This window comes from Phocoena phocoena, chromosome 20, assembly GCF_963924675.1.
Source record: "Phocoena phocoena chromosome 20, mPhoPho1.1, whole genome shotgun sequence".
In the NCBI taxonomy this organism is placed as follows: domain Eukaryota; kingdom Metazoa; phylum Chordata; class Mammalia; order Artiodactyla; family Phocoenidae; genus Phocoena; species Phocoena phocoena.
This window is the reverse complement of record NC_089238.1, coordinates 18,855,052-18,876,614: the sequence shown is the minus strand read 5'-3', so window position 1 is coordinate 18,876,614 and position 21,563 is coordinate 18,855,052.

Genomic DNA, 21,563 nt, shown 5'->3' with positions numbered 1-21,563 from the left:
AGAATGATAGGACCTCTCAATCCCGATTATGTCACCCCAGCCAGTGGGGGGTCAGAATGAAAAGGTATTGTTCTTATGACTCAGAAAGAAACAGGCCAACCTTTTCTTTTTCCTCTGTTGTTTCTGAAGCTTTTAGGTCAATGGCTCAGTATACCATGTGGCACTAAGGTGACCAATAGAAAAGAAAAAGCAGCCGTAACCCTTGGCTGAGAGCAAGCTATCAGGTGGGTGTACTGCAAATCCAAAGAATTCTCCCCAATTCAAAGAACCTCAAGATCTCTGAATTTGGTTAACTGGTCCCCGTGGCCAGGTCTGGGCTCTAACTGTGCCTGTGGCACTGGAGGTTCCAAGCTTCGGTCAGTTTTCAAACAAACATCTGGTACAAGAGAGGGTGGTACACAGAAGATAAACAACAGGCCGTGTTGTAAAGGCATCTGGACCTCTAATCTGAAGTAGAAGAAAGAGGTGTCATAATAAGGCAGCTACTCCTACTTAAATCTGGATAGTGCATCTGCCTTCTGTAGAGTCACTTATTAATTCAGTACACAACATGACCAACACAGGAGTCAACTCTCCAAGGTGGGCACCGGGTCTCATTCAGATATGCTCCACGCTCTCCACAGGAAACAAGGGGTAGCTACATGGCATGATTTCTAGAGCAAATGCTAAGCTGTGACTGCATAATACCATCCCTGGGGAAACTTTGTGAAATGCCCATGCTTGAGCATGAGTCACCAAATATTTTAATCGGCTTGGGTGGAAATGGAGGTGGGAATTCTTATAAAGCTTCTGCTGGTTTAGCTCTAGACAAGTGGGTCTCAAACTTTTTGGTCTCAGAACTCTTAAAAATGTAAACATTTGGGAAGTTACTGAAGACCCTAGTGCTTTTGTTGAGGTGGGTCATTAGAAAAAGTGTGACAAATTTTAAAGAGTCACTTAATAATCTATTTCAAAAGAACAGTAAGCCTATTATATACTAACATATCTAGAATGTTTTCATGAAAAAAATAACAATATGTTCAAAAAATTGGTGGCAGGAGTGGTATCACTAACATTTTTGCAGGCCTCTTTTGTGATTGGCTTAATAAAAGACAGCTGAAACTCCATATCTGCTTCCACAGTCAGTCTGTTGCAATATGTTGTTTCTGTTCAAGTCTATGAAGAAAATCTGATTTCACACAGATATGTGGTTGGAAAAGGGAGGTGTATGTTAATAGCCTTTTCACATAATTGTGGATATTCTTCTTTGATAGTACACCAAAACACAGTCACTGAGAATTTCTTAAAGGTTACTTACAATGGGAAATCTGAAAATGCGTGAACTTTTTAGATTCTGTTACATTAAAATCCATTGGATTATCTTGCTATTTGAATGAATCTTTTACCCTTGCATGATTTGGTAACAACAAGCTTTGGTCACTTGGATATTATCAATTCAATGAGCTATGCAGATCTTCCAATGTTGACACGATTCATTGTACAATATTAAAAAAATCACATTCATTAGTATCTCTTTAAGTATTGGAAAGCTGTCAAGCTCATGGTGGCTGATACAAGTATTTCAAAATTCTTGAAAGCTTGAATTTTATCACTGGCAACAGATACTGTCAGTTATTTTCCTGGAAGTGACAGGATTCATTTGTTCATTTTCCAGAAAATTCTGCCAAATAATCAAGTTTGAATAAGAGTTTGTTTATCAGTGGTTCTCTCGAGGAAAAATGGTGCTCCATGAAAAAAAGCAGAAGGTCCAGCTCACGAGCCCTGAGATGGCACAGCTGCTTCTCCTGGAGGGAGCCTACAGCTTCAACACAGGGCAGAATTGCTCTGCGTGCTTCGTTTCATCACACAGAATCTCTAAAAGGCCTGCGCTCAGAGAATGAGATGGGATGAAATTAATAACTTTCACTGCTTCATCAAGTTCATTCTTTTTTTTTCAAATTCAGAATCTTTTAAATATTACATGTAATCATACATAACTATGAATATTTATGTGTGTATATATATATTTTTTAATTGTGGAAAAAAACACATAACAAAATTTACCATCTTCACCATTTTTGTTTATTTTTTTAAACATCTTTATTGGAGTATAATTGCTTTACAGTGGTGTGCCAGCTTCTGCTGTATCGCAAAGTGAATCAGCTATACGTATACATGTATCCTCATATCCCCTCCCTCTTGCGTCTCCCTCCCACCCTCCCTAACCCACCCCTCATCTTCACCATTTTTAAATGTGCAGTTTCCATTGTCGTGCAGCCATCGCCACCATCCATTTCTGGGAACTCTTTGCAACTTGCAAAACTGAAACTCTGGATCCATCAAACAATAACTCCCCATTCTCCCAGTCTCTTCAGCCCCTGGCAACCACAATTCTACTTTCTGTCTCTACTCATTTGACTATCCTGAGAATTTTATATAATTAGAATCATACAGCATTTGTCTTTTTAGTGACCGACTTACTTCATTTAACATAATGTCTTCAAGGTTCATCCGTGATGGAGCATGTGTCGGAATTTCTCTCCTTGCGAAGGCTGAGTAATATTCCACTGCATCCCACGTGAGGGTGGCTTTTCCTCCTTCTGCACACGCATGGTGGTGAGGACCTCAAGCCCTGCTAGTTCCTCGATTCATGCTAAGTCACCAGCAGATTCACTCACTGTCAACACAAAATGAAAAGGCAAAATAATGTCTTAGTATTATTATGAAGATCATTTTGGCTTCTCAGACCCCTGAGGGAGTTTCAGCAAACTTATAGGTTGGGCTCTACGCGGAAACGTTCTTGTGTGTTTACTGGTTTTAATGTGCACGCTGTAGACCTTTGGAATAATACAGTCAAGTAGAAAGTCTTTTTTTAAAGAGGAAAGGGAAAAGAAAATGCAGTTATAGTCCTATAGCCCAGATATAACCACCATCAGCATAGATGCAGTGTATTTCTACTATTTCTCCTAATGTTCTATCATAAAGGCCATGTTCCTGAATTCTTCTGTCTTTTGGATGCTAGAAAGCAGGTCATAGGCTAAAGATACTTTGCTGGACAGATATTTTTATTCTCTTTAGAAGCTTCATGAAAACAGGAGACAGTTAAATTCAGAACTAAATCAGCATTTCAAAATGTGAGGTTAATTAATTCTGTAGAAATAGAGAATATTTGTCTTCTCATTGTTTGCTCTCTGCCATCCTACAATGGGGAGTGTGAGAATCCCTGACTTCTTACCCTGAAAAGACCTGAAAGACCTGTTTTTAAAACTTGGGTAATGCTTGTCTCGCACTGGCTGGCAGAGGATGCTGTGAGCCATCTCTACAGGGTGCCTAGCGAGGGGCTGGCGTCGAGTGGGAGCTCAGCACATGGTAGCTGTCATTTAACACATACTAACGTAAAGAACGACAATGATACCGTTATTATTATTATTCACTTTATCTCATCCATCTCTCACTATCTTCAGGTGGTAAAAGAGGCTAATGTAAACCACCCCCACTTAACAGATGAGGAAATGGAGGTTCACGAAACTGACTGACTACCCAAAGCTGCAAGGTGGACCTAGGAAGGACTCGGATGCAGCACCCAGAGTTACCAGCTTTACCAGGAAGGAGACACCTGGGTCCCTACGCATCTCATTCTCTAGTGTTGGCACATCCCTGAACACTTGCTCTGCTGTCTACTTAACATTTCTCCTTTAAAATGGCTCACTTTTTTTTTTTTTTTTTTTTTTGCGGCACGCGGGCCTCTCACTGCTGTGGCCTCTCCCGTTGCGGAGCACAGGCTCCAGACGCGCAGGCTCAGTGGCCATGGCTCACAGGCCCAGCTGCTCTGTGGCATGTGGGATCTTCCCGGACCGGGGCACGAACCCGTGTCCCCTGCATCGGCAGGCGGACTCTCAACCACTGCGCCACCAGGGAAACCCATGGCTCACTTTTTTAAAAAATAGTTTTTTAAAGGAAAGCTATATGACTACCATAAAAGTGAAATGAACATCACTTGCTACGGAGAGATGGTAGCAACGGAATTAAATATAAATAAGTATTTAAATAAAGTATGGTCTCCTTTGCATGGCTTAAAATCACCTGTGACTGTCCAGGAGCATGTGCGCCCTCTTTGGGCTCCTGGTTCTGGGGGGATCATTGAGGCTTTGAGGAGCTGTAAGTTGATGCTCAAAACATCTGCAGCCGTGGCAACAGCTGAGGGCTTTTACAAATCGGATACACAACTCGGGATGTGACATCATTTGTGTTCCTGCAATCTAAATCTTCTTCAATCCAAGCCTTCAAGACACACACAAATATTTACAGATGTCAGTTCAGGGGTCTGTATCAGGGTAGATAAGGGACACAGATGGGGTTAATTGAGATGATCTCTAAGTAAAATGCCTTCCTCAGAACCCAGAGTGGGGATGGAGAGGTGGGAAGGAGGCTGCAGCTCAGAGCCAAGAGGAGGGCTCTTAGTAATCTGTGCAGTGGAAGTCTCAGTGGTCTCCCCCAGGCCTTATGTGGAAGGGTGGTCCTCCCTGGCTGAGCTCCGGAGCTGAGCGTCTGTGGATCCCATGTCCTACAAGCTGCTGCTAGGCAAAGACTACACTTTTTCATGGGTACCTGAGGGCCAACCAGGCCCCCACCACAGCTGGCACATAATAGCTCTTCCATATACACTAGAGTAATTGAATTTAGAATTTGTGGCTGTGTTGCCTTAACCTGGAGAGGACCCCGAGGGCCCCCAGCCATACAACAAAGGGGCAGGGGCTCACGCCTTTGGGGGGCTCTGTGTAGGTGGGGCAGGAGGACCAATGTTGACAGGAATAAGACAAGAGAGTGACGAAAGGAGTGCTCACCTCTGTTATGCACCACACCTGCTCCCGAGAGCCTTGCAAAGAAACACAGAATTCTCACAAAACAGTAAGCAGATGTTGTCCTCTTATTAAATCTCCAATCTTTAAAACCCATCATTCCGGCCAAATGCCGTGACTTTCCCTAATAAACAAGGAAGGCTGTGTGGCCAGCTGGATTAATTAATACCTTTTCCTGAGCACGTGGACAATAAGTCCCCCCAAGACAGATGACCCGCTCGCTCGCCTGCTCCTGTGATGTATGTGTGTCCTTCTCATGCAAGAGACGTGGGACGAGGATCCAGTCCCCAACCGGGCCCGCTTTCTGTTCCAGAATTAAAAAAATATCAAAACAAAAATCCTTCCTGCCCTTCCTTAGTCTCCCCCATTGCCCAGCCAGACCCTTATAAGGAAATTGGCATCCGCTCCAACAGCCAAGGACTTCTTGCTGTCTTCTGCTAAAGAGTGAGGCTTCATTTTCTTTTTCTAAAGCCATGACATCTCCCCCACCCCTGCCCAGGGAAATAGCAACTGTGGCCTCTTTCTCTTACTTGTCTGGGGGAAAGCATCCCCTGAGCCAGGGTTTTGGCTAGAGTTGACATGTCTGTGCTCTGTGCACATGTCAGGGGCAGGCGGTGCCTCCAGATGGGGTGTTTGGAGAGACCTCCCTTAATGGACAAACAGGGGAATCCTCGGGCTGAGAAAGAGAAGCTCAGGGATTCCAGTGGTTGCCGTGGACCCAACTCCCACCCCCAGAGGTGGACCACATGCACCGAAATGTTACAACAGCAGGCCTAGCCCCACTATCACCCAATTCATACTAAAGTACGAATGGCCATCCCGAGCACAACAGAAAGTAGTGCAGGGAGGGCACACTGATGGAAATAGGCACCTCACTTTACTGTATTAGATCACATCCATGTTCCAATTTTACAGCCCGAGGGCACCAAAAGGAAAAAAATAATCATTTGTACCATTCAGAAACATAATAGGAAATGAAACTTGAGAATACACGAAATCAGCTACAGAAACTATAAAAACATACATCCTGGAACTATTTGACCTTGGGCAGCATAAACATTGCAATTGTTTGTAGTCAAGTTAGAAAACAAAGTGGGCAAGCCCTCCCTCTGACTTGGGTCAGCACAGGAAGTACTCACAGTGCAGAGGCAAGAGCCCGGGTTCAAACCCAGATTATATCACCCACCAGCTAGTTGGTCGTGATCAACTGAGTTCAACTTTTCTGCCTTAGCCTCCTCATCTGTAAAGTGGGTATAATCATAACGTATCCCCCGTTAGGCTGTTGGGAGGATGCCTTGACCTAAGACTTCAGTAGAACATTACCTGGCTCCTGCCAAGCATTCAATAACGTCTAGCTCCTCGTAGGACTGCACCTCAGACTACTGTGAAACAAACTCTTCACAAACGAGAACCAAAACTTTCAAGAGAAACATCTGCCTTCATGGGTTGGGGGGAGTCCTCACTTCCCATTACCACGTCCCTGTCCAGCAACCCTCTCCTAAACACCTGCTTACCTGGGGGATGCTCTTCACCAGGCCCTCTCTGGGGAGGTTGGGGAAGGAATAGATGGGAACTGGCAGTAGTAGGCTTATTTCATACCCCCTCCCTCCCATCCTGAGAACTCAGACAAGTCACTTGACACTCTGAGTATAGCTTCTTCAGCTGCTCTATCTATGACTTGGAAGGAAGTAACAGGTGTGTATAAATGCGTGGTTTCTGACATTTAAACCTTCTAGCTCCAGGGTTTCTGAAACATGACACTTAAACCTCCTAGCGTCAAGGTCACAGTCCTGACACCTGAAGCGGGGCCAAGGGACGTATATGTTTTAGAAATAAGGTATTCCCAGGTGATTCTGATAATCATCCTGTCTCAGGACACCTGGTTTAGGACCCCACAACCCTGAGGAATGACTGTGATGGCCATGAAGGTCACTGCTAGCACCCACCGAGCCTGGGCCAGCGCTTCCCCAGTGGAGTCTTACCTGTCCACCACACAGCTACCCGGACCCACCGACTCCCAGTCGTCTCCAGAAAGACTACCAGGAGCGAAGTTGCCAGCCCCGGTCTTAAGTTTTACAAGTGCCCAGGGGGAAAACAACCACATAAAGATAAAAGCATCGTGTGCAAGAAACCCTGGAAGAGGACCTCTTGCTAGCATGAAGCCTTCACTTGCTCTGGCCGCCAGGAAGCTCAAAAAAGTTAACTGGAGCAACTTAACCAATATATTTTGTTTGCTTATTCCTTCTATATGTAAGCATTCTTCTTCCTATTTCGAAAGCATTATTGAAACATTCTATTAAATATGTGGACTTGTCACAAGCTAATCGGCACAGAGCTCCCCACAGAGGGTGAGAAAATTCCAGAGCTACTGAGAAGCAGAGTATAAAAGCGTAGTCGTAAAATATGCCAGGGTTCACACTAGGAGTTTCTGCTCAAAGAGACCATGTTTTACTGAATACGTCCTAAGTCTCTTCCCCTACAAGCTGGAGGAATAACTGGAAGAAAGGAGCACAGGCAGGTGCATCAGGAGTCAGAACAGCCCGGTGGACCACTTGGTAGCTAATGTGATCTTCCAGGACCTCAGTTATCTGATCTGTGAAATGGGATCTAATGGGAATAATGAGGCCAACTCTCCCTGTGCATCTGATGCTATAGGATTGCCACAGGGGCATATGAAATAACGGATGCCCACAGCCTTTGAACACGATGGGACACTCAGCTTCCGCGCAGCATCGTTACGGCAGTTTCATCTTCTGCGTATCTCTCCATGATACCTTAAGGTCTTGTTTAGAAAAGACTCATTAGGGGAATCCTTAAGTGATGTAGCTTGCTTCCCCTCTCTAGCTTTCTGTGTCTTCACCCATGAAGAAAGAATAAAAATTCCTGACCCATATCCCCAAGTTAGCGCTGGTCCAAAAATGATGGCAAGCTCTCACTTCCAACATTCACATCAAACCCTCGCTGCAACCATAGGAAGTAAGTGCCATTTTTGTCAACCCTACTTTAGAGGCAAGGAGACTGAGGCACAGACAGCTTATGAAATGACCAAAGGTCAAAGGGCAGTTCATTCCCAGGCAGTCTGGCTCCTGAGTGAGTCTCTTAACTGTACTTCCTCGGCAGTGAGCGAGGGGATGGGAAAGGCTAACAGGTGGGACGCAAAACTTCTCTTCCAAGTTACTGGTACCCTGAGGGCCCTGTGTTGCTCGATGGTGGTGAGGCCCAACGGAGCCAGAGCAAGGGAAAATGGCACACCTGTTGGTAACCATCAGAGCCTGTATCCCCTAGATGTCAAGGTCATTGCCAGCTTTCCTGGTTTGGTCAGACTCAATGGAGGGACACTTCAGACACCCACCAGCAAAGCCCACACAACATGGGTGAATCTCCCTGACACAAGGCTGAAGAAAAACAACAGACACAGAGAGATCACATGTCTCCTAAGTCCATTAAAGAGCAAGGCTGACCCATGGGGTACGCGAGTCAGGACGGGGATGCCCTGGGAAGATGTTGGCCGGAGAGGTGTGCCCAGGTTTCCTCATGTCCTAGTTCTTAATCTGGGTGCTGGTTACATAGGTACGTTCCATCTGTTGAGCTGGGCCCTTAGAATCAGTGCACTTTTCATTATGAATATTACACTTGAAATTAAATATCTTTTAAAAAGGGGGTTACAGCTTCCTCTAGGCAGAAGAAGCAGTAAAGCCAGAATTCAGAGGTGCCCACCAGCATCGGCACCTTCATCAGTACCAGATCTAAATCCTTAAAAAAATAAATAATTAGACATAGCAAGTGCTTTTCTCCCTTAGCTTTTCCATCATGAAATCCATGTGCTTCCTTGAAAGATGCACAGGCAAGTTTCCAAACAAAGGAGGCGCCAGTGGAGGTGGGCGGTGTACATTTGATATGGCACAGAATAAACGAGCTACTTCAGTTGTAGATTAAATAATTGTGTGATCTTTTGGTTAATATCCCTCTGTGAGCTCAGTGAAGCTGGGACTGAGTCTGGTATGCACACTGCAGGTGCATAGTAGGTGTTCTAGAAATATCTAAAGCAAGGAACAGTGAATAAGCACATATTAGTCCTTATGGCACTTGTAGTTTCTACCCTCTCCCCTCCCTCTCCCTCCACTCTTCCTGGCTCTCTCTCTCTCTCACACACACACTGGCCAAGGGGCCCCCACCAGCAGCCTCGTGCCACGTACGTTCTCCAAGACACACTGAGGCATCTGTGCCTCTGTTCTCCAGATGTCCTTGCAGTGGAACTGCTGGTGAGTTTCCCAGTATGGGGGGGGAGCCAGCCCCCAGCAGACAAGGTTCCAAGCCCTTGCACGAGGCCTCCCAGATCAGGTGGCCATGGCCTTCTGGGGGGCCCTGAAGCTGAGGAGACCTCCCGATGCCCTGTGGGAAGGAGCCTCAGTCGCTTGGATTTCCTGCTACATAGATGCAATTTTTGCTTCTGGTCTTCATGTATCTGTAGCTCGAGATTTCACCAGCAGGTTGGCGATTTCTCCACATCCCCTCTAAAGACTATAAGGGGTCATGCTTAGGAAAGTGAATGATGGTTGTCCTTCAACATTCACGTGAGAGGGACCCGGGTGTCCCCCCCATCTGTCTTTGCACTGGAACTCCTGCCTCACCCTTGTCACCCCACAGCTGCTTTGGCACCTGTCCCCCCAGATGTGGCTTCTCCTCCTTTCCCTGTTACCACCAGCCAGGGGAACACTCAGCGGGGACCAGCCCAGCTCCTGGAAAATCTGGTCCAGCAGAAGCCCCTTCCCGGCCAGCAGACTTGCAGCCTCCTCTTCCCTTTGCCGTTTGCCTGCTGCTCCCGCATCTCCAGGACCCCTTCTCGGCACCACGTGACTGGGTGTTCCACGACGGGACGGCCAAGTTTATATGCTGTATAGTGCCTTCTCCAGGAAGGCACTTTACATCCCCCATAACTCTGCCTCCCAAGCCCTCCTGTGCATGTGTTTAATTTTTACAGTCAAGAAAACGAATGGGCAGAGTGACAGCCCAGGCACCCTGGAAGGGTGGGCTCCAGCTCTGCCTTGGCAGAACCTGGGCATGAATTCCATCAGTGACCCGAGGCTGTATTTCCTGCATAACACCCCAGTGGTTTTTAAATCTCCTTAAATTTTTGATGACTGAGATAAAGGAGAAGGAGGAGGCTGTGTAAATCTGGAGCCACTCTTTGTGCAGAGCTGCCGGGACCTCCGTGGAGTGGGTGTCGAGGCTACTTTATATTGTCACTTGGGGTTTGTTCCCAGCTCCCCTCCCATGCTCACACACCTCTCTATCTCCCAAGCAGTGGGCTGAACGGTGGGAGCACCCATCTCCCCCATGCCCTTATCTTTCCAAGACACATCTTATGATGATGGCGATGACAAGGATGATGGCAAGGAGAAGAAAGGGTACATAAAAAAAAACATTACATGAGAATAAATGCATCTCTTTTAAATGTTGTTATTTTATTCATCATAACTAACGATCTAATAAAAGCAGCACCCTTGTTATGAAAATACATAGATGCCACTCCCACCTGGATGGCAGCCCAGTGACCCTCCTGCAAGGCGACGCTGCAGCCCCTACACCAAAGTAATTGTCTAAAACTGCAGATCTGCGCACACCTCTCCCTTGCTTTAAACGTCTCCCCATCACCCACAGTCTATGCTCTATCACGTGGTCCCTGAATTCTAATAAAACAACAACAGCAATAATAGTAACGGCAGCCAATACTCAGTGACTGATCGCTTTGGGTGGCAAACCATGTAAGGTGTTAAACAGGAATTATCTCATCTTCTCCCCTATCAGCCCAGTGAGGAAGTTACTTTTATTACACTGATTTCACAGAGACACATGGAAGTCTGTGAAATTCACAGAGTGAAATTCAGAGTGAAAGTCACAGAGTGACTCTGTGAAAGTCACATGGAGTCAGCCTGAGGTCACACTGCTAGTCAGTCCTGTTCTCCAGGAAGCCATCCTTGAGGACTGAGCAACCTACTGGATGTGCCACATACAGCATTCCAGGTACATCTCTTATCACACGAGATAAGCTGTAGTGTAGGGTTTACTTGTCCATCTCCCTCACTGAATCACCTTCAAGAGAGACACACCATCTGATTCATTGCTGTGCCCCCAGGACCCAAACATGACATATGGGAGGCGGCCAGTAAGAGCTTTTGGGTGGACCCATGTTGCCATAAGCCAACAGGTAAGCCTCCATTAGCTCAGATGGGCTCTGGGATGTCTCTCCGGCTCCTGTGAGCTGCTGGACTGGACTTCATAACCAGGCAAGAGGGTCCCTCAGGGTGGAGATGGTCTTTCCTCTTCCCCCTCCTCCCTCCTTCATGATGTCTTGTTCACACACCCAATCAGAATGTTTCTACCTCAAAACGTCACTTGAGGACCAGTTGCATCCGTTAGATTTGTCTCAAATTCCTTGAGTCTGCAACAGCACAGCCCTGCCACTGTACCCAGTATAAGCATTTTATCCCAATATGTGGAGGAGAGGGAGGAGGGGACTGTGACATCAGTGAGCTTCCCTGGAGGACCCAGGATTCTGCTGAAGAGAGCAGACAGACCCAGAGCTGAAGTCGAACTGATAATAATCAATACCATCTGACCTAATTCAATTCATTTGCCTCGCATTGAATATGATTTTAATATACTAGGAGACATCAGCTTCCATTAGAGCCTAGGAAATCATCTTTGAAAAGGGGCAAAATGGTATCAAATGCGTAATTTGAAAAACATTGTTTTCAACATCTTTCCACTTCATTTAGCATTTTGAGGAATTGAGGCTATATCTTGTAGCTATCACGCTGAATTAATCACCTTGAGACCCGATAGATGATAACTGGAACTCTAATTTCAGGCTGCTTTTATCCTTGGAAGATGGCCTTTTAAGTTAGAATATGAGAAGTAACGTAAAATCCCTTCCATTACATATAAACCATCACAATGCTAGTTTTCGATAGACTAGTCCTGGGCTAGTGAACATGGCAGCCACGCAACATATGTGGCTACTAAACACTTGGAATGTGGCTGATCTAAATTGAGGTGTAAAATACATTTCAAAGACAGTTCAAAAAATGTAAAATCTCAATAATTTTTATGTTGACTAGATGTTGAAATGAAAAAATTTTATAAATATGAGAGTAAATAAAATGTATGATTAAAATTAATTTTACCTGCTTTTTTTACCTTATTGTATTTCCTAGAAAATTTTAAATTACATATTATAATGCAGCTCACGTTGTATGTCTATTAAGCAAGGCTGGTCTATACAATTAAATACCATGGAGCAATTGAATAATGTTTGCCAAGAGTCTTTAAATGACCTGGGGAAATATACAGAATATCGTTCAAATGAATAAAAGCAGTAAAAAATTGTATGTAGAGGGTACTTAAAACCACGTAACATATGCATATATGTTTACATATATGTAGACAGAAACTGACAGAAAAGTCAGCTAAAATACATCTCAGAGTGAATAGTGGGGTTAGAGTGTGAGTATAGTAGTCTCCTTTATACACTTCTAAATGTTCCTCAAATAACTTTTTTATTATGTTCATTATCAACAAATAATAAATGTTATTAAAAAGGAAATCATCCCCCATAATAATTAATATTGTTATTTGTAGCTATGCATCCTGCCTGAAAATTGCTAAAGTAAATAATTTACAAGCACACTTAGCCTTTATTTACCCCTCAGTGGCATCTCATCATGAAATACACCATTTCCAAAGAAGAGTTCATTCTCAGGAGAGTCCATTTTTTAGTTGTATAACAAAATATTTTCTTCAAGTTAGTGTTCTACTCAGTAACAGGAGATGATCTGGTGAAAAATTTGGCAGTCACTATTGCAATGTTACAATGGAAAGAGAAAGTTCATTATCAAAGTTTGCTCATCCAGAATTTATTTCTAGTTCCTTGTTGCTGGAATAAAAGGGAAGAAAAAATATCCCCAGGAAAATAACTTATGAGTTCCCAACAGCTAGTCCTTCGTGTAGACAACATTTGAAGGAACAAGTATTCTCTAAACTAGAAAAGCATAAATGACAGAATGGCTCTGGCTTGATCTTTTGCCAATTTATTTGACCCTCTCAAGGAATCCTGTTGCAATGACATTTATCTGGAAACCCTGAACTCTTCCTGGGTCACAAAGGCCAACCTTAGTATCCATCCTCCCATCCACCCATCCACCCACCCATCCGTCCACCCACCCATTCATCTATCCACTCACCCATCCATATAACCACCCATTCATCCATCTACCCATCCATCCATTTGATCTACCCACTCACTCTTCCATCCATTTACTCATCCATCCATCTACTCATCCATCTGTCTGTCCATTCATCCAACTGCCCATCATATTTTTATGGAGAGCTACTTTTGGCTAAGAACCTTTCTAGATGCTGGGGATAAGGCAGTGAACAAAACAGACAAAGTCTTGCTCTTGCAGAGCCTATATTCTAGAAGTCACACAGTAAACAAGTTAGAGCATCATCATGATAATGTCAGAAAGTGACCAATGCTTTGAGGAAAATAAACAAGGCAACAGGAAAGAAAACAACTAGGATCATGCTTTTTTAATTAACTTCTTTGAAGAGGTGAAAGTTGAGCTGATGGCTGGCTGCAAAAAGGTGATAACAATGGTTAAACCCGGGAAGGGCACAGAGAGGGGCAAATGTGCTGAGGCAGGCTAATTTCGAGGAACAGGAAGTATGGCTGCAGAGGGGGATAGATGAGACCAGAACCGTAGGCAGGGCCACTTCACATAGACCTTGTAGGAAATAAGGAATTTGGATTTTAGTTTAATTTCAATGGAAAGGCATTAGAGGGTTTAAGTAAGGGCTCTGATATGACCTGATTTCCATGTTAAAACACCACTCTGGCTACTGTGTGGGCAAGAATGAAACAGGGAAACCTTTCAAGAGGCTACTGTGGTCATCCAGGTGAAAAACGAGGACCCCCTGGTGACTTATCACTCCAGAATATATTTGGGGGTTCCCTTCAGAGCACATGTAATCAACTGTGACCGGACTATAAACAACAGCATAGGTTTATTGCCCTCCTAACATGGTGGTGTCAGAAGGGCTCCCTCGAATGTGAGATCATCTGCCCGAATCCTTAAAATATTTAAATGCCCCAAATCACACGCTAAACAGAAGGCCCCTTTGAGGTTCCCAGTGGTTCAATTCTACTGAATTTCCCTGCTTTTCACTTACCTCGACTGGTTCCAGCTGCATCTGGAAACTGATGTGTCAACAGTCCCTGCCCATGAAGGCTTCCCAGCGACCAGGAAACAGGTCATCAATTGTAATCTACACAGAAAACCTAATTCAGTCAGAGGCTTTCCAAACCCCACATGGCTGGGCCCTATCTGGGAGCAGGTTTCTTGCTGGCAGCAACAAACATACATCACAGCACCCCAAGCTTGGGCTGACTGTCACTGGAAAAATAGTGGAGTTCCCTGATTCTCTGAGGTCCTGGCATACTCCTTGCACTACTAGGGCATCCTTAAGTAAGCCCGACCTTGCAGGAATCTGACCATGCTAGCTACTTGATGATTAACTACCTTTCTGAATTTATCAAATGCTGTTTCTTTTCTGGCTCCCACCCAGATCCATCTAGGTAGTAACATGGACCCAGTGATCCTGGCATCTGGAAGCATTTGTCTTAAAAGAGCCAATTCCCTCTTGATGTCAATTATCAGCTCAGTTTCCAGCCAACAGGTCAAATATTCTCTCCCATGGCCCAGATCCACAGGATGTCGCCTGAGGTATGTGCAGAGTGCCCCTCTGTGGGCCACTGTACTGGGGGCATCCACAGACCAGTTCATGCCCCGGCCCTGCAGGGGATGGGCCCATGCCAGCACATCTAGATCATCTGCAAGCATAGGTGCACGTATGTGCGCACGTGCACACACGCACACACACATAAACACACACACACACGCTGTCAGAAGTTAGCTTCTGGAATGCGGCCTCTGAAGGCCTAGGAAACGTGGCTGGGGCAGAGGAATGGACTGTTTACGGAGCAGGTGCTCAGATCTGGGCTGTGTGAATCAGGGCCGCGAGTGGAGGCAACAGTATGGTCCTCAGCAGGGCAGAGTTGCATGGAGAGTTGGGGAGGCAGCGAGGCATGGAAGATGGTGATGGATGGATGGAAGGCGCACCCACAGAATTCACCCTAGGCCCTGTCCCCTGATCTTGCACAAATACCTTCCCCTCTCTGGGCTTTGCTTCTCCCATTGTTATGATGGAAACAATGGCTCGGAGGAGTTTCAGAGCTTCCTAGCTACAGTGGAGTTCCATCACGCATAAAAGTCCAGACTCAGCACACGGTCAGAATCATGCTAAGTTAAAACTGTCCCTGAAAACTACTTAAAGTACAGCACACCTTCATATGTGTATATGGAAAAGACAGATTACGAGTACATACGTCAATTATGAACGCATTGCATGATGTAACTTATTTCTCTTTCACCATACATGCATATTTTAATTCATAAATATACACACATTGGGCTTCCCTGGTGGCGCAGTGGTTGAGAGTCCGCCTGCCGATGCAGGGGACACGGGTTCGTGCCCTGGTCCGGGAAGATCCCACATGCCGCAGAGCGTCTGGGCCCGTGAGCCACGGCCGCTGAGCTTGCGCGTCCAGAGCCTGTGCTCTGCAACAGGAGAGGCCACAACAGTGAGAGGCCTGCATATCTCAAAACAAAAACATAAATATACATACATTGAGGAATTATGACCAGCTGTATACAATTTCTACAAGTTGATCAGGCTCAAACCCATTACCCAGTTTTAGAGCAATCTAGCTGAAAATTACCAGCAGAAAAGTATATTTTGTTGTCACTTCAGGAGCAGTGGACAGGCATGACAGTGCCCCTGCCGACAGGAGGAAAGCCACAAAATGCCAGCCCTAGAACCCCCTGCCTCAGCCAGGCTCTTTGGCCACCCAGTGGAGGGAGAAGCTGATCTGAGGATGCAGTCACCTTTGCTTTAATAAACCCCTCTGCGCACCTCCAAGTACTCTGCAGTGGTGTCTTGGCCTCACCCCTTTCTTAGTAATGTAGCGTGGGAGGTTTGGGATCCTGTGGTACACACCACATGTCCATCAAACCCTTGCTCCCTGACTCCCCAGCACCTGCATAAGGTGGATGGGCTCTGAGGACACCCTTACCTAAAACTGGCTCTTGACATCTTCTCATCCTAACCAGCCCCCTTTGGCCAAGTCTTGTCATCCTCCCTTTACAGCTCAGCTTCTTGTTCCCTCTAGGTCTCAGGACATTCGCACCCAAAGGGCATTTCCAAAGGCCCATGGAAGAAGCAATTCTGAGTGAAAGCCCTGACCCAAATGGGGAGCAGCTCCCTAGAGAGGTGCAGCAGATTCAAACGAACTCCAGCCCTTTCTTCAGCACAGACTCATGAGACGTCCCACATGTGTGGGATCTCCCTTGGGGTGAAGTTTCAGGACAGTTGTCCCCCTGAAGGATACAGGGCGACACTGTTGCCACAGGCAACCTTCTGGTCGACTTTGCCTCTGCTCCCTGGCCCAGGGGGGCAAGAGTGGTAGAGGGGGCCACATCCCCGGCCCTCATGAGCCACCCCCCCCAACTGAGAAGGCACTGGAGCTCTGGCTTCCCTCTGTTATGGGCCTGCCTCTCCCTGCCAAGGTTTTAAAAGCATCTGGGCACAGGTGCCAGCCTCCAGGGCCACTAAGCGGAAACTCAGGGGAGGAAAATGAGGACGCCAACCACTTTGCCATTATGTTCTCCCAGACCATGCGTGCTCCCAGACAAATGTGTCTCCAGCATTGTCACACAATATTCATGCACCTCATTACTGGTTTTAATTTTGCCTGTTGCTTATTTACTGTCTACGTCCCCACTTTATTGCTCGGGTTGGAAGAGTTACTCATCTATGCCGAGAACAGAAGGTCCCCAAAGTGAGATCTCTCCAGAAGTTTCTGGCCCCACTCAGCCCTGGCAGGACAGGCTGTGGCCCAAACGCACACAGCACCAACAGTTCCTCCACACGGCTCTTCCTTTAACATCCCCACCACCCTGACTTGCTGCTTTCCTGCCTCTGGAATGGTCTCCCTCTTCTTTCCATGGCCAAATCCTGCAGGGCCACCTCCTGGGCTGACAGGAGGGCTGATGATGGTGCACGGGGCCCATGGATGCAGGATGAGGACATGCCCTCGTGAGCAGGGCTTAGTCTGGGCTCCACTGTGAGGGCGAGCCACCCCTGTTCCCCCTGTGGGTGAGTCCTTGGGTCCCAGAAACCAGGGGCAGCAATGTCCTCTCCCAACTGCTTGGGGAACCGGGTATGGCAGTTCATCCCTGGAGACACCTCGGAAAAAGCAAAATCCACATCTCCCTTGAATGAAAGAGGATGAGCAAACTGACTTCATTAATATGCTTTTTTAAATGTTGTAATTAATGCTTTTTATTTATGTTTGGAAAGCACATTATAGTATAAAGGAGCAAAACTCATCCACATACCTCTGTTCATCAGAGTAAACAACCTTTTGGAGATTTTATTTTTTATCTTTTTTACCTTTATCTCAAACAAACAAACCAAGAGAAAATAAAAACAAAGTTCAGAGCATAATCATGTCATAAAATCTCTTTTTTAAAATCTTTTTTCCAAAATTATAAAGTCACCCTGTGCTCTGTGTAACCAGTGATGAAAAACAAAAACAGAATTAACAACCTGTCTCCTTCCCTCCACTCCATCCTCAGAAAATAACCAATGCTAACAGCATGTGCTATTCCTTCCATACTGCATTTTTGTCCATAAAACATAATGGACATCGGAAAGATAAAGAAGTATTAAAGAGAGAGAGAGGGAGAGAGAGAGGAAGGGAGGAAAGAAGAAAGGTAAGAAAGAAGACAGGTATATGAGAGAGAGAGAGAGAAGGAGAAGGAGGAAGAGGAAGGAAGGAAGGAATGGAGGGAGAGAGGGAGGAACTGAGTTAAAAGATGAAAGGGAAATAAAAGACATGAAAAATTAAAAAGAAAATGAAAGATTTAATAAAAATAGGGTTTTACTCTCCTACCTATATCATATTTTTTGTTTTTCTATAACTTGTTTTCTTCTCAGTGAATTATCATGGTATCCCTTTGGGAAAGCAGATCCATCTGTCTCTCATAACCGCATCGTATTCCATAGTTCTGACACACACAGTGTATATCGAATCATTCCTCTATTAATGGACATTCAGAAGATGTCTTCTCCCCCCTTCCTTTAAAAATAATGCTTTTATTTCCATACAATAGAGCTATAAAATGGAATTGCTGGGTCAAAGGATATGCATATTTTAATTTTAATAGCTACTCTAAGATTACTTTCCCAAAAGGCTGAATGAAGCAAGTCATATTCCCACTAGCAATATATGGGCTGCCTAGATCCTTGCAGCTTTGCCAGCACTTAATGTTATCACTTGCACATTCTTGTCAGCCTGGTGGGTAACACACAGTATTTCCAATTTTACTTTAATTTTTACTTCCCAATTCCATGAGGTTGAATATGTTCTCGTCAGCTTATGGACCACTGGGATTTCCTTATCTGTGAATTGCCTATTGATAGCCTTTGACATGTTTTTAATTGGGTCTTGTCTTTAACTTGTCTTTTTTTTTTTAATTTGTGGATACACTTTGCATATTATGTATATTAACCAAGTGTTGTAAATATTTTTCTCAGTTTATCATTTAGTCGTACAATTTCCCATATCTTTCAACCAGCTTTATAAACATTTGGAATGCCTGTTTAACATGCCAGAGTGTGAATGTGAAGGTACTGATTAACCATTCCCTATATATTGTTGGAATTCAGTTCTCTCTCTCTGTCTGTCTCTCTCTCTCTGTCTCTCTCTCTGATATTATGAATAATGTGGGAACCTCTGTCCATATTTTATGTTATTTTTATGAGGCAATTTAGTACATTTTAAAATTAAGAATTTCATTTTTAAAAGTAAATTTACTAAATCAAAAATATGAACATTCTAAAAACTGCTGATGAATGTTGTTAAACTGCCTTCTTAATAGATGTAACAATTTACTCTTCCCCCAAGTCCAGGTTCTGTCTTATGCCCTTGCTGGTGGTGGGAATCACACTTCTGAAAGATCTATACATTTGATGGCTAAAGATGGTATCATATTTATTGTTTTTATTATTAGCCCTAAAATTTACTCATGAGATTGATACTTTCATATGCTCGTTTGTCATTTACCTTTACTCTCTTACGATTCAACTTTCTATATGTGGCCTAGGCATTTTTTTCTTTTGGGTATCTTAATTTTTTTAATTTATTTAGATGTGGATTGGGAGTTTGGGGTTAGCAGATGCGAACAATTACATATAGAATGGATAAGCAACAAGGTCCTACTCTATAGCACAGGGAACTATATTCAATATCCTGTGATAAACCATAATGGAAAAGAATATGAAAAAGAATGTATACATATGCATAGCTGAATCACTTTTCTGTACGGCAGAAATTAACACAACTTGTAAATCAATATACTTCAATACATTTTTAAAATAAATACAAAATAAATTTATGTATATGAATTCTTTTTGTAGGTAGGGTAAAAACACTTTGTTTATCATATTTGCAGAAAATATTTTATCAGTTATTAGTTTGGTCTGTGAATTCACTTATAAGTAAAATGTTTAAATTCCAATATAGCCACACCCACTGACCCACTATGATTTCTTCCATAGTGTTAAGTCATCTCTCAACCAAGAGATTATTTCAATATATACTGATGTTTTCCTCTAGTTTGCTATAGTTTGATGTTTATTTAACATTTAACTTTTCAACCCTTTTACTTATCAGGTGTATGATGTGAGAATAAAATCTGCTTCCTTCCCCTGTGTAGGTTTCCATCTACCCCAGCATCATTTGGGGAGTAGTCCTCAAATATTAAGATCGTCTAACAAAACTGATTTAGATCTCTCTAGTCTGCTTCTTAGATTTGTATATTTATTTTTGTTCCAGCATCAAATCAATTTAATGATTCTTATGTTATAATACATTTTATTTGGCAGAACTAGTTCCCCTTCCTCCAATTATTCGTTGGCTTTAGTTTTTTAACTGTTGCTTGCCTGTCTAATTTCTTCCAGGTATTTAATGTTATTTTAGAAACATTTTGTTTCTTATCCCCCTCCTGAAAAAAATCCTTTCCACACTGTGATTGGGATTACATTGAACCCTAATCTAATTTAAAGGGAATTTAGATATTCAATCTCCTTGTTCAGCTGTCCTCTTAAAATTTTCCCTGGATGTTTATATTCTTGATTTTTTAAGTGGTTTTTATTATTAGGTTAAAAAATGAACTTTTGTATGTTTATTATGAATATAATACAATCCATTTCAAGTTAATTTAAGGGTCGTGATTTTTTCCATATGGATATCCAATTGTTTCATCACCATTTGTTGAGAGACTATCCTTTTCCCATAAATCATCTTTGTCCCTTTGTCAAGAATCAATTGACCATGCAGGGATGGGTCTATACCTGGATACATTATTCTGTTTCATTAATCTATATGGCTATTCCTATGCCGATTACACTGTTATGATTACTGATGCTTTATATTAAGCCTTGAAATCAAATGTTGTGAGACTTCCACACTTGTTCTTCATAAAATAGTTTTGGCTATTCTATTCCTTTTGCTTTTACAAAGTGAAGAACTACCTTAGAATCACCTTGTCTGTTTCTATTCATTAAAAAAGCATGCTAAGATTTTAACTGGGATTGTATTGAATCTGTAGCTCAGGGGAGAACTGACGTCTTAACAATAATGAGTCCATGAAGATGGTATATCTCTCTTTTTTATTAGGTCTTCTTTAATTTTTCTCAGCAATGTTTTGTAGTTTTTTCTGTTTATTGGTCTTGTACATATCTTTATAAATTTATCTTTATGTACATTTGGTATTATTAATACAACTATAGATGGTATTTTAAAATTTCACCTTACCAATTATTTGTTGCTAATATAAAAGATACAGTTGATATTTTGTGTATTCATACTGTATCTTAGAACTTGTTAAACTCAGTTATTATCTCTAGTAGCTTCTTTGTAGATTCCTTAGAACTTTCTTTCTAGAAAATTGTGTCATCTGCAAATAAAGACAGTTTTACTTCTTCATTACCCATACGTATATGAAGAGACACTATACCACCAAAGTTTTTATAGAAGCTGATTTGTAAAAGGCAGAATAAAAGATCCACTTATGTAAATTATGACCTGGTCTTGGGGACTTACTCAAAATAGTGATGTCCCCTCCACTGCTTTTTGCTCCTTAGAGAAAATTAAAGTCTGTGTCCACTGAGAATAGAAGCAATGGGTCAGATGAAGAAGCTGGGTCTAGGAGTTTATCTGGTGAATTGAAACTGTATAGACTTATTCAGAATGTTCAGACTAAAATATATGTATATTTTAAAACTTCTTAATTTATCTGCATTTATGCTTCATCAGAGTCCTGTTCTGGTGTACCTGCTTTGAGACTGATGCAGGTAATTCATGTTCTATGCCTTTGCTCATAGTAGGCATCAAAAGAAAAAAAAAAACTTGCATGTGGAACCTCGTTAGGGCTTTTTCTGTCACAGAAAACTTACCCCGGCTGGCATAGAAAAACAAAAGTTGGCAAGTTATTGTATTTGCTCAGGTAACATAAATTCAGGGTTGCATTTTAAGGCCTG